Here is a 12,773-nt window from a genome sequence, read left to right as displayed (position 1 = left end):
AAATGTCTAAAAGATTCATGTGTTAATAAATCCTACTTTTTGTGCCTAAATGATCCACGTAGCATATAACACACATAAAAACCTAAGTTGTGCCTACCTACACTACCTACACTATGTAAGTCCCCGCCCCCGAGCAGTCCTCAAAATTATTATTACAATAATGATGTCTTTACAGTAATATTACAAACCAAATAATACAAAAAATGAGAAAGAAAAACAACTAGCTATAAGGAATAACATATTCAATTTAAATATTCCAGCGACTCTTCGAAATTCGTAATCGTCTACTTAAACCTACGAGGCAAGATATAATGGTAAATAAAAGGTTGTTGAAGTAAAGCAATCTCAGCAATGAGATGAACAGAACGCTTCCTTAAAACTCACAAAGAGATGCCACACAGCTTTGAGAAATATGTCTTGGAATAGCTAATAATTTTTGTTTTAGAAAGTAAAAGTAGAAAAAGGGAAATCTCTCCTCCTATAATTGAAAAGAGAGGCCCTTTCTATGGGAGAAGGGATACCGGGTGATAAAAGGAAGAAATCAATTCTCTAAATCAATTAGAAAAATTGTTTTCCTTCAAATCTCTAAATCAATTAGGAAAATTGTTCCTTGAATAAATATGGAAAATCAATTAGCTTGCAAAATCATGTCATGATTACCATAAGAGAAAAAAATAAGAATCTATACAAATATAATATTGAGATTTCTCCTAAAATAAACAAGTACTTTAAAAGGCAAATAACATATGAGTGGGCAGCACTAATACCCGCCCAAAACAAAAGAATAAAAGTAAAACGTCCCTTAATCAAGGGATTGCAATTACGCACAAAATCAAAGTTACCAAATATAATCGCATAAAATCAGAATTTAAGCTTGTCAAATATGGTCTATCATGAAGATTAATCTACCACAAGACTGTTATAATTTCAAATTCACACAAATTAAGTGTTTAAAAACCAAGAGAGTAGGGAAAATCATAATTACGGCTAGATTTGATACTACCTTAGTGATAAATTCATAACAACTACACACAAGAGAATCGTAATTTTAAAATTTGTCAGATCAGCATTCAAACCAAAAATTAAGCGAATTTTAAAGTCTATGAATGTTAACAAGAGCAGATCACCAAAAACTAAACCAAAAATTTCAATAACTCCAGTCAATTTCAGACACCAGAAGTTTTCGACACAAAACAAAAGAAGAATAAAGTAGAAATACCAACTTGAGACGGATTCATATGTGTGAACCCGTCATGTTTTTAACAATTTCTGGCGAGGAATGGGTCGTGGAGGGAAAGAAAAACCTAATCGATGGCGGCATGTGGACGCACGGAGAGCATCAGCGGCGGCTGCATGGTTAGCCGGAGGAGCCCGAGCTAGCCGATCGTGGTGGCGGCTATGGGGATGGTCTCGCCGGACGCGTGGCTGGCGAGGCGGCTGCGGGGGTCGTCGTTGGTCTCCGGCGTTGGGATAGGAGGCGGCATACACGGCTGGGGACTGGACGTTGTTGTTTTCTGTTGGTGGCGCCGGTGGAGCAGCTATCAACGATGGCAGACCTCGCCGGAGCGGGAGAAAGGGGAGGCGGCAGATGCCCGTTGCTGTCCAGAGGCTGGCGGTGGTTTCGCCGGGGAAGGAGGATGAGAGGGGAGAGGAGGAAAGAGAAGGGCGGGCGGTGGAGCGGCGGCAGCAGCCGTCCCCCGGAGAGGAGCGACGGTTTTTAGAGAGTGGAGAGAAGAGAGAGAGCAGTTAGAGAGAGGCGGATTTTTTTGTGTAAAATCTGATTAGGGTTAGGGTTTTGTTTAAAAAGGAAAGAGTGGGCCTTTTGATCTCAGCCGTCAGATCAGTTTTTGATCGACGATTGAGATCTAATGTTGGAAATTTTATTAAGATTTGACTAAATTTTAAAAAATTGAATCATGGATTGGCTATAATTGTAATAAATTGGTTAAAATTGTAATGACTTGTATAAAAAAATTGGCTAAAAACTAAATAAATTAGGCAAAGTGATTTCAATTTTGGTTGTGATTTAAATAATAGTAGGGATAATAATAATAATAATAATAATAATAAATATTATGATGACAATGATAATGTATTTGAAAATTGTTAGTGCATATTTATAAAAAATGATTTTAAAAAATATTAATAAAATTATGTAAAATGTTGTATTTGAGTTAATAGATCGTAAAAAGTGATGTCAAAAAATTAATAAAATGATTTGTATATTTTTTAAATCATGAATGACATGTCAAAAATCTGTTTGATGCAAGAAAATGTGTAAAAAATACTAATATTTAAAATTAATAATTTTGTTAAAATAGCAGCCTAAAAGGAGCATCGGGCGATCAAAATTGGGTGTCAACAAAGGGTTCAAGTCCCTAAACTTTGAATTGAGCAAATGTTTGATAGACTATGGGTTCGAGTCCCAAAGTTAATTGAATGAATGGTTGAGTGATAATGATCATGGCATGTGTCTTATCCTTGTTGTATGTCTTTATTTTCTAACTTGGTTGAAGATTAGGATGATGTGTAATAATGCGGTAACACGTGTTTGTGCTTTCCTTGTCCGTCATTCGAGGATGAATGATCCAAGTGGGAGAGAATTGAAACACCTAGGCTTTGGACCCTTAGAAAAATTCCCTTAGTTGAAGTTTCTAGGCAAGGTACTACTTAAGGGTACAAGTTGTACCCTAAGATACGACTTGGGGTCCTCTCACTTCTATGTTAGGTAGTGTAGTGGGAGTTACATTTTGTGCAAAGTATGGTTTAGCCTCGCCTAAGTTGTATATTTAGGTACGGGTCATATGTTGCCTAGTTGTACAATGCCATATGCTTAGCATAGTTGAATCTGTCTAAGGTATGACTCAAGGTACGAGTTGGGGTACCATTCGTACCCTAAGCTACGAGTTAGCTTTGCATGGTCGTATATTGAATAATTTAGGGATCCATGGTGAATATGAGTTAGGGTACCACTCGTACCCTAGGGTACGATTTGGGTGTGGAACTCATACCCTTCTGGGTACAACTTTCAACTTTTAAGCTGAGGGCATTTTAGACATTTTCCACCCCTAAACCCTTATAACCCCCAGCTTATGACCTTATTTGGCCCTTCATTCTTCACATGTAAAATTTCAAAAATATTTCTAATTCGTCTCTCAACTTCTCTAACAAGATTGGGGCTAGGGTTTATCAGAGAGTCCATCTAGAGACTTGCGGACCAAGATCTCTCTGTGAATCATCTTTTATAAGGCATGCGAATCTTCCCTCATTATTATTTCTCAACTATCATGTTATTTAAACATTGTTTATGAATCTTTAATGGTAGTTTTTGAACAAATGTTAAGGGTTTTGGTGTATAGTGATAGGAAAAGTTTACTCTTATTTAAACTTGTATTGACACTTGTTTTTGGTGATGGTTTGCATGTGTTGGTGATTTTTGGTTGTGGTTTAACAACTGGGTCATGAATAACCCTAATATTGATTATTTCAACCTTGATTTTGGTTTTGGTAAGGTTCTACCCTCAAGGTGTTTGTGGAAATATCTACTAGAAATAACTAGTCACATGTTGATGATGATTTGAACTAGGAAAATTGATTAATGTGTATGAATAACTGGAAAATTATCTTGCAAAGGCCTTATTGGCCATATAATGAGTTAATTGGTAACCTTGGTAGTTTATTTGGTTAAATAGGGTTTTGAGTCCCTAAGAATGAAATTGAATTGTATTCGACCTAAAACTTGGTATAAGAATGCTAATGAATGGTTTGATATAGGTCTTGATGACCCCAATTTGACTTGAATGGTAGTTGAGTCTAAGGTATTATCCTATTAAAAATATTGGTTGATAAATGGTTCATAAAGACCTTGTGGTCATGTATGGTGTTGAATTGTATCCTTGATGGCTTAAATTGGCTAAGTGGGTTAGAATCCCCAAATATAAATGGTGTGGATGCTTATGGTTAGAGTGTACTTTCTCAATAATATGGCTTGTGATTAGAGTCCATTTGCTTAATAAGATGGCTTGTGGTTGGAGTCCACTTGTTTAATGTAATGGCTTGTGGTTAGAGTCCACTTGTCCAACAAAAGTCTTGTGGTTAGAGTCCACTTGATGAAATACCCTGGGTTCCTGAACCTTAGAAAATTTCCTAAATTTCTGATCTCTGGACAGGATACGGTTAAGGGGTACCAATTATACGTTGGGATATGGTTCGTATAGGGTAGTCATATGCTGACCAGTGTTGGTTGGTGGGTAGGATTAGTTTCTGAAAAGGGTATAACTTGGGTGGTACGAGTCATATGGAAGTATACGAGTCATGCGATGGACTAGTATGGTGGACGAGTTTAATTCTCTTGGGATTCTATTCTACCAGGGGTACGGATCGAGGGTACTAGTTGTATATTTAGATATGACATGGTTTGGGGTTGAGTCATACCTTGGACAGTGTCGATTCCAAGGGAGATGGCCTTGGGTACGAGTAGTGGGTACCACTAGTATTGGAGGGTACGACTGATATGGATAGTCATACCCACCTGACGGGATTTTGGGGAGTTTAAGCGAGGGCAATCTAGATATTTTCCCACTTAACTTAATAAGGAACCACGACTTATATTCCTATTGGGAGGTTACTTTCCCTATCATTCTATTCATTAACACTTTAAAACTTCTCTTAAATACTCTACAATTCTCTCTAAGGCTTTTGGATAAAAGAAGGCTAGGGTTTCATCTTAAGGATTAATTTGGGGCTCTTGTTGGTGATTTCTCTCAATCAACTTTGTCTATTAAGGCATGTTCTCTTCCCTCATTGTTAGTTCCAACTAAAGGCATGCTTTTATATAATGTTTTCATGGCATGATTATTGTATGAATTTTGGTTTTCAAATATATATTGGGGGTTTTGGTCATAAATGCTTGGTTATGGTTTTTTCATGTTTTAATTATGCTTTAATGGTGGTTTTGGATAATTAGTTTCATGGGAATGGTTATTTGGTAATTGGCTTTGGTTTTGGAAATACTATGCCCCCAATATATTTGATAAATTGTGTATGAGAATGTTTTCACTACATTGTTGAATTTTAAAGGAACTTATGCATGGTTTAAACTTAGTAATGGAACCCTAAATGGTTAAATGGTTTGGAATGGTCAAAATGGAATGGTTTAACAATCATTCTTATGGGGTACAATGGAATCCCCCAAGTAATCATAATAATGGAACACTTGTTGGGTACATGAGTCTCCTCCAAGTTAATTGGATAATGTAATCTTGGGTACATTGTAATCCCTTGATCTCAAAAAGGTTTGGCTAAGGACAATACTTGCAAGTTATAGTCTTTATAACGATAAAACTTTTAATAGCCTTGGTAAATGATAAATGGTATAATGGATTGGCTGGTTAAAAATGGTTTTAATTGGGCAATAATAGTAAGGTGTGATAGCTAACTGTGAATGTGAGAGTTCAATGAACGAACACTAGAAACTCATATTTGCCAACATGAGGGGTAGGTCATGGCGAACTTATATGATACTATGAGGTATACGAGAATCCTCTAAGTAAACTGTACATATGTATCATGGAGGATAAGGGTACTTGGGAATTCCCTACTCTAATGGTATCTCTAGTTCGTGTGGCTATACGCATCGGGGCCCATTCAGGGGGGTGTACTGGACCCATATAACCTGTGGGTGGTTAAGGACGGTTAAGCTACACATACCCAAGTTAATGGTTTTAAATGTATGCTAAACCCAATTTTCTTTCTCGGCATGGTTATATACATGTATGGTTTGTATGCATATGGTTGGTTTACTTGGTTTTACTGGTTGACATTATTCTTTTCTTATCCTGAGCTCATGCTAGCGCTCACCCTCTAACCTATCCATAGCCAATCTCGCATACTTCCAAACTGGGGCATTTAAGCACCTCCTCATCACATACCTGAATTATCTCAACCTTACTTCTCGCATTTTATCTTCCACAGAATTCACTCCTACCTTCTCTTTAATGATCTTATTACTAATATTATCTCTCCTAGTAGGTCCACACATCTATCACAATATCCTCATCTCTGCCTCCTTAAACTATTAGATGTGGGATTTCTTAACCAACTAATACTCCGCTCCATACAACATAGTTGCTCGGATTTCTACTCTATATAACTTATCTTTAAGTATAGGAGGCACCTTCGTATCATATAAGACTATAGAAATGAGCCTTCATTCATCCACTGTACAATAACACTGTGAGTGAAATCTTTGTCAAACTTTCTATTTCCCTGAATCATAGACAAAGTGTACTGACCTTTCGGGTTATTTTCCATATTTCTACTTATTTTTACCATTAGAGCTTCTCTATAGCTGCCCCAAGTCATTTATGACTTGCTGAAACTAACAGCTTGGTTACTGGACAGTTCATTTGATTTTTAGAGCCAATTTTCTATTTTGAAGTCTTCACTGGTTCTAAATAGCCATCGGGTAAAAATTCAGTCAAACAATATCAAATGCAAATTTTGACTATTCCAGTAGCTCCAAAATATTAATTTTAGGCTAGGTGGACTCTTGGTTTGAGTCCCAAGGCACCCGAGCTTATTTCAACATTGGTAAAAAGGTTAAGAAAATAGAAATTAGATGTGGGACCCATATTTATCAAAACAACCTCGAATAGAAATTTTGACTATGCCATTGAGTCCTAACATCCAATTTAGTATGGTTACATAGTTCGTTTATGTATACAAGATTCCAAATAAATATCGAGGGATTGGCGGAGACTTGGACAACGTGATTACGATGGATTTGGTCGTGGTCGTGACTCCTTAAGCAGGGTAGCGAAGTATCGTAATTGCGATAATTTAAGTTGCACATACGACTACTTTACCTATCAACCAGGATCACAATCACAAAGGGGAGATATCATAATCACGATATTTTTGTTTGATGCCCTATATCGAGATAGCGACCATCAGGTCACGATAACAAGACCCGAGGACCTTATAAGGGTATAAATATTCTATTTTAGCTTGATTTTGCTCACTTTTTCTCATTTTACCTTTTCTCTTGAGATTAAAACCCTAAAAAGAAGATATCTTGAAATTGGTGATTGTGGATTGATTAGGAGCTTGTCTACACTCACTTACGCGATTACCTATCAATTTAAGGTAAGATTTCACTCTTTTCATGATAGAAATTACCATTTTTTGTTCAAAAATCTCAAAATCTTGGAGGCTTGATTTTAGCCCCAAATTAGCTCTCATTTCACCATTTTAGAGGGTAATGAATCCTTGAGCATAGGGGAACATTGGGTTGGTATCAGAAATATAATTTTTTCGTAAATGAGACCCACATGAAATTTTGGTATGATTTTTGAACCCGAAGCACAATGGTGAAATATGGGTATCATTATTATCATATTAAAGAGTAGAATGTGATTTTGATAGCTTGACATCTTGTGGAAGCTTCTCGAAAAGGAAAAACAGTGATTTAGTGGATCTTGTGAGCTTTCTTTGGTGTCCAGGTAGGCTAGGTTTTACCCCTTGTTAGATTGAGCTAATTCATAGTATGTTTATAATATTGTGTTAGATTTACGATGGGTTTTAGGTGTTGGTGTGCTATATTGTAATACTTAGGGTTAGTTAGATCATTTAGGCAATTTTGGATACGGTTTTGGGCATAATTAGCCTAGTTATTCCTATTTTAGGTGAAATTGACCTTGTAGGATCTTGTTAGGGTAAAAATACCTTAGTTTCTCCATTCTTGAGGAGATTTCCTTAGTTACTTGAGTTTAGGATAAAACCTACTCGAATTGCCTTACCTTAGGTGAAATTGGCTTAGTTTCACAATATTAGGAGGAATTGTTATCCTAGGGCTAGCTGTGGCTTGTTCAACATCTAACAGTGGATTTAGATACCTTCGCCTAGTCAGGAGTAGACATTGTTTGGTAAATAATTTCAAAAATTTAGAAGTAGGCTCTTCGACCGACCTTAGGCCAAGACTTGTGGCAGTTATTGAAGATCCCTGGATACACTTGTGTACATCTAGGGAGATTGTTATTTCAGTGATATTTAAATGCCTTGGTATTGTTGGTTATGATGGATGATTGAAAGTCATGCTTAACGAGTATTCCATGAATGAGTTACTGCTTAAAACTTATATTATTAATGAGCTTTTGAATATGCTATTATTTTTGCTATTGATTAGGCTACCGAATATAATATTGAATAAGCCCTTGATTATCATATTGGCTAAGATATAAATTATCTGTTGATTGAGTTAACGAATGGGATATTAACAACGCTAGTGATCATGCTCATCAATAAATTAGCATTTACGCTTTTGTTCATGCTAAAAGCCATGATTATTGACTACATTGTTGATTAAGCCATTGATCATGCTATGAATGAACTATAGATTATGTTGTGGATTAGATATTTATCAAGCTAATGATAACCGATCTATTATGCTAATGATAAGCCATTAATTAAGCTGTTGATAAGTTATTACTTACGCTTGATAGTGCATGTTGATTATGTTAGAGGTCATATTTAATGACTATATTGGAAAATACATTATTTATTGTGCTAAAAAGCATGTTTATTAATTATATTAGCGATTATGCTATTGATTATGCCAAATATTGTGCTTATTTACTAGATTGGAAATCATGATATTGGTTATGTAGAACTCACAATTTTGATTATGATTATTTATCATGTTAATATATTCTGTTCGTGGTTATGCTATTAGATACTCTATTGATTATTCTACTGGCCATATTGATGATGATATATGATATATATACCTGGCAAGGCTGGAGGATGATTTTGATGATATATATAAATTCCTGGCAAGGCTGGAGGGTGATTATGATGATATTTATATGCCCGGTAAGGTCGGAGAATGATTATGATGATATATACATGCCCAACAAAATCAAAAGATGATCATGATGATATTATAAGAATATTGTTAAATATCCATACCGGTTCGAGTCCGAATATACATATTATATTATGTTAATATACTTATTATGATATGATGAAATTGGGGTGTGAGATTGATAATCTATCTAAGTTGAAAAGGAGGAAATAGTTATAATGTAATGTGATATGAATAGACTATAGTAATATAATGGATTAGTTGATAAATATTGGCTAGTTGACAAATGTTGGTTAGTTGGTAAATAACGACTAGTTAATAAGTGATAATTAGCTGCTATATGAAGATTACTTAATAAGTGATTTTAAAAAAATTTTATTTGACAAAAAAAAGTGATTTTTAGTTGATAAAAGATGATTTTTTGATACATGAGGATTGGTTGATACATGTCGGATAGTTGATAAGTGTTGACTTATTTACAAATGATGAACATAAACAATCAATGGTTATAGTGTGGCATGACTTTGATGAATTCCAATTACATTATGAGAGATGATAAATGATGGTGGTGGGTTATTCTATCTTATTTATACCTTCCAGGCTTATGGGAGATTATGATGGGTTATTTATTTTTCTGCACTGATTGACGTATCGAACTAATTTTTGTAGTTATGTTTATTTGTGTTGATGATTTATGTTACGTTATGTTAGTATTCTTGTTTATTTAGTTTTTTACACACAACTATATTGAAGTTATTTTAGGTTTGTCTGCATCTTGACTTAGTTATGTTATCTTTCATTTTATCATTTTTATATGATGACTTAGCTCAGATGGCCGATGATGTGAAACACCCTGGGTTTCTGTCCGTACAATTTTCTTGAGTTTGAGCCTTTTGATCATTGTACGACTCATCATACTTGTCGTATGATATGGTTAAGGGTCAGGTTACCAAACTCATAAGTTGTCCAGTGTGCGGTGGTTGGGTTTCTATTATGGTTGCGACTTGGTGGGTACAGTTCGTATGGTTTGGTGAGGGTTCATTGTTTTGGTCCTTCACTTAATTTGAAACTTAGTAACTTGACTTGGCTCTGAGTACTAATGACTCACTAGGAGCCGCGAGGATAGGGTATGAGTGGTATAGTGGTGTTATATGTTGTCTAGTTTCCAATCACTTTTGATTATATCTTGGATATGACTTATAAGTACTTCTCGTTTGTTATGGGTACGAATGGGGCCAGGGGAGATAAGAATAATATTAATAGCGAAATCATAGAGGTGGAGCAGATTCTCTGATCCTATGCCTCTAATAAATAGAGCTGATAATCTGAGTGTTGCATCTAGATTAACTACGCCAACATCTTCTTATATTTCTTGTGTAGATTATATTGTTAATTCTCCATCTAGAGCTTTTACTTCTCAAATAAGAGAAAGTACTAGATTTAATAATATTAGATTAGATAGGGATAATATTGCTAATGTTATTCCTGATATAGATCCAACTGAATTCGAAATGAATTTTTTCATAGGTTTAAAATGAATCAAAGCAAAATTGATTTTAGTCCGAGATCATCGACAGGAAAAAGAATCTTAGATGAGTTCTTTAAACCAAGATGAGAACTTTTTCGAAATTGATTTTTTCAAAACTCTAATAAAGAAGAAAAGAATTTCTTTCAGGAAGAATTTTATAAAGATCTTTCTGTCCATAGTAAAATTATTGCTTTTATTCCTTGGTTTATGGCCAAATATGTCAATAGTTATATCTCCATGTTAATAAAAAACTACAAATTGACTACTGGTGAAATCACCACACCAGTCTTTCCTCCTCAACAATCTTTTCAAATTGAAAAAAATAATAAGGTAGTATATTTTACTGCATTTGCTAAATTGCTTGAGAATGATACTGCTCTTATTATTACTCAACATGCTAATATTATGTTGAAACAACAGAATTATGCTAATATTTATATGAGAATTTTTGGGTGAACAAATTATTTCCATATATGATAGAATTGATAAGATTTTATCTCAATTCCAGAATTTAGAGCTTAGTAATATTAAGAAAAAAGATCGAGTTGTTATTGCTACTAATAGTATCCAATCTCTCCCTGCTATTAGGGACTTTAATCTAGGCAGCGACTTAGATAATATAAGAAAATTATTAGAAGAAAATTTTAGTGGATTAAAAATTAATCCTATTCACAGTGATAACAGAATCGGGTACAACGAAATAGGTCCTAGTGAGATAAATAAAATCTCAGAGAAATATGCAAGAAAATCGATTCAAAGGACGTATTACTATCCTAAGCCAACTCCCTAGGATGTTCCGTTAAAGGAACAAGATATGATTATTCCTAATAGTTTTAGTGGAAAAGAAATCTATGAATGGAACATAGATGGTTTTACTGAAAGACAAATTTTTACAATGGTACATCGAATGTTGATGTATAGTACAATTTGCAAGGTTGAAAAGAATAAAGATAAGGTTATTGCAGAAATGATTACTGCAGGATTTACTGGTCAACTAAAGGGCTATGGGATAATTATCTCACTTTAGACCAGCATTTTTGCAAGCAGTAAAAATAGAGCAGGGCAAACCTGTTCTCAATTCCATTTATACCTTATTTCTTAATATTATAAAATATTTTTCAGGAAGATGGTCTGATAATAGTGAGACTATCAGGACTATGCTCCAAAATCTGCTTTGTAAGACTCTTACACCTTTTAGGTGGTACAAAGATGTATTCTTGTCAAGAGTCATGAAATTACCAGAGAGTAATAACTCTAACTGGAAGTCCAAAGTCATAGATGATTTTCTAATGTTATTTGCTGAGAGAGTTCGAAAGGCTCCCAGAGCACCTTCCTTAAGTATAAATTATGATGAGTACACTTATGAAAAATTAATTAATATTTGTACTCAAGAAGGTCTATCCTTATGTAACGAAATAAGGTTAAATCAGTAAATTAAGAGATATCGTCTTAATGGAATATAATAACTAGGAAAATTCTGTGAACAATTTGCTATTGATATCCCCAAGAGTTCTAGAGAGCCTTATAGGCATAAGAATAAAAAAGTCTCTGAGAATAGGAAGACTAAGAAAATAGAGAAAAAATATAGAAGGAAAAAGGATTATAAAGCCAAAAAGGATTTTGTCAAATCCAAAAAAATAAATGCTTGCTACAGATGTGGTAGAGCAGGCCACTTTGCTAAAGATTGCAAGGTAAAGGAAAAAATATAAGAACCTCAAGATAGATGGGGAGATAAAAGAATCTTTGTGCAAAATATTGCTTAATTCTTATTTGGAAAATTCTAGCCCGGACCAAAGTGATGTTGAGGAAAAACATTCATCTACAGATGAATACCTCAGAGTCTTCATAATAAAGATTATATGTCTTCAGATGAAAAATGCTTACCATGTTAACAAGGACAACCTTGTAATAACAAGGAAGCGAATGATGTATTCTATAATATCTATTCTTAATTCCAAAATTTAGATATTAATGTCTTAAAGAAAGATAAAATTGCAGCCCTCTTAGAAATTATAAAAGATCTTGCATTGAGATCTCAATTACTGAGCAATAAGGATGACCAACCCTCTACAATTTCTCCTCAGGAACTATAGAAGATTCTCTCCCAAAAAGGTCCTTATACCATGACAGAAGTTCGGAGACTTATCAAAGAAAGACAGAAGGTGGTTGATGTCCTAACAACAACCCAAGATCTGAAAGTTGAGATTGATAATATCAAGAAGGAAATATCCCTCCTCAGAGATCATAATACGACTCTATATAAAAGGGTCTCGGTCTTAGAAAATCAGAATCCTACCACTGATAAGGTAAATCAGAATCTGACCTTATCCGAAGAAGGATTTCTTTAAGCTTTAATAGAGGTAACCCAGCAGAAATTCTATG

The sequence above is a fragment of the Capsicum annuum genome, chromosome 12, assembly GCF_002878395.1.
Source record: "Capsicum annuum cultivar UCD-10X-F1 chromosome 12, UCD10Xv1.1, whole genome shotgun sequence".
Classification (NCBI taxonomy): domain Eukaryota; kingdom Viridiplantae; phylum Streptophyta; class Magnoliopsida; order Solanales; family Solanaceae; genus Capsicum; species Capsicum annuum.
This window is presented reverse-complemented; position numbering follows the sequence as displayed.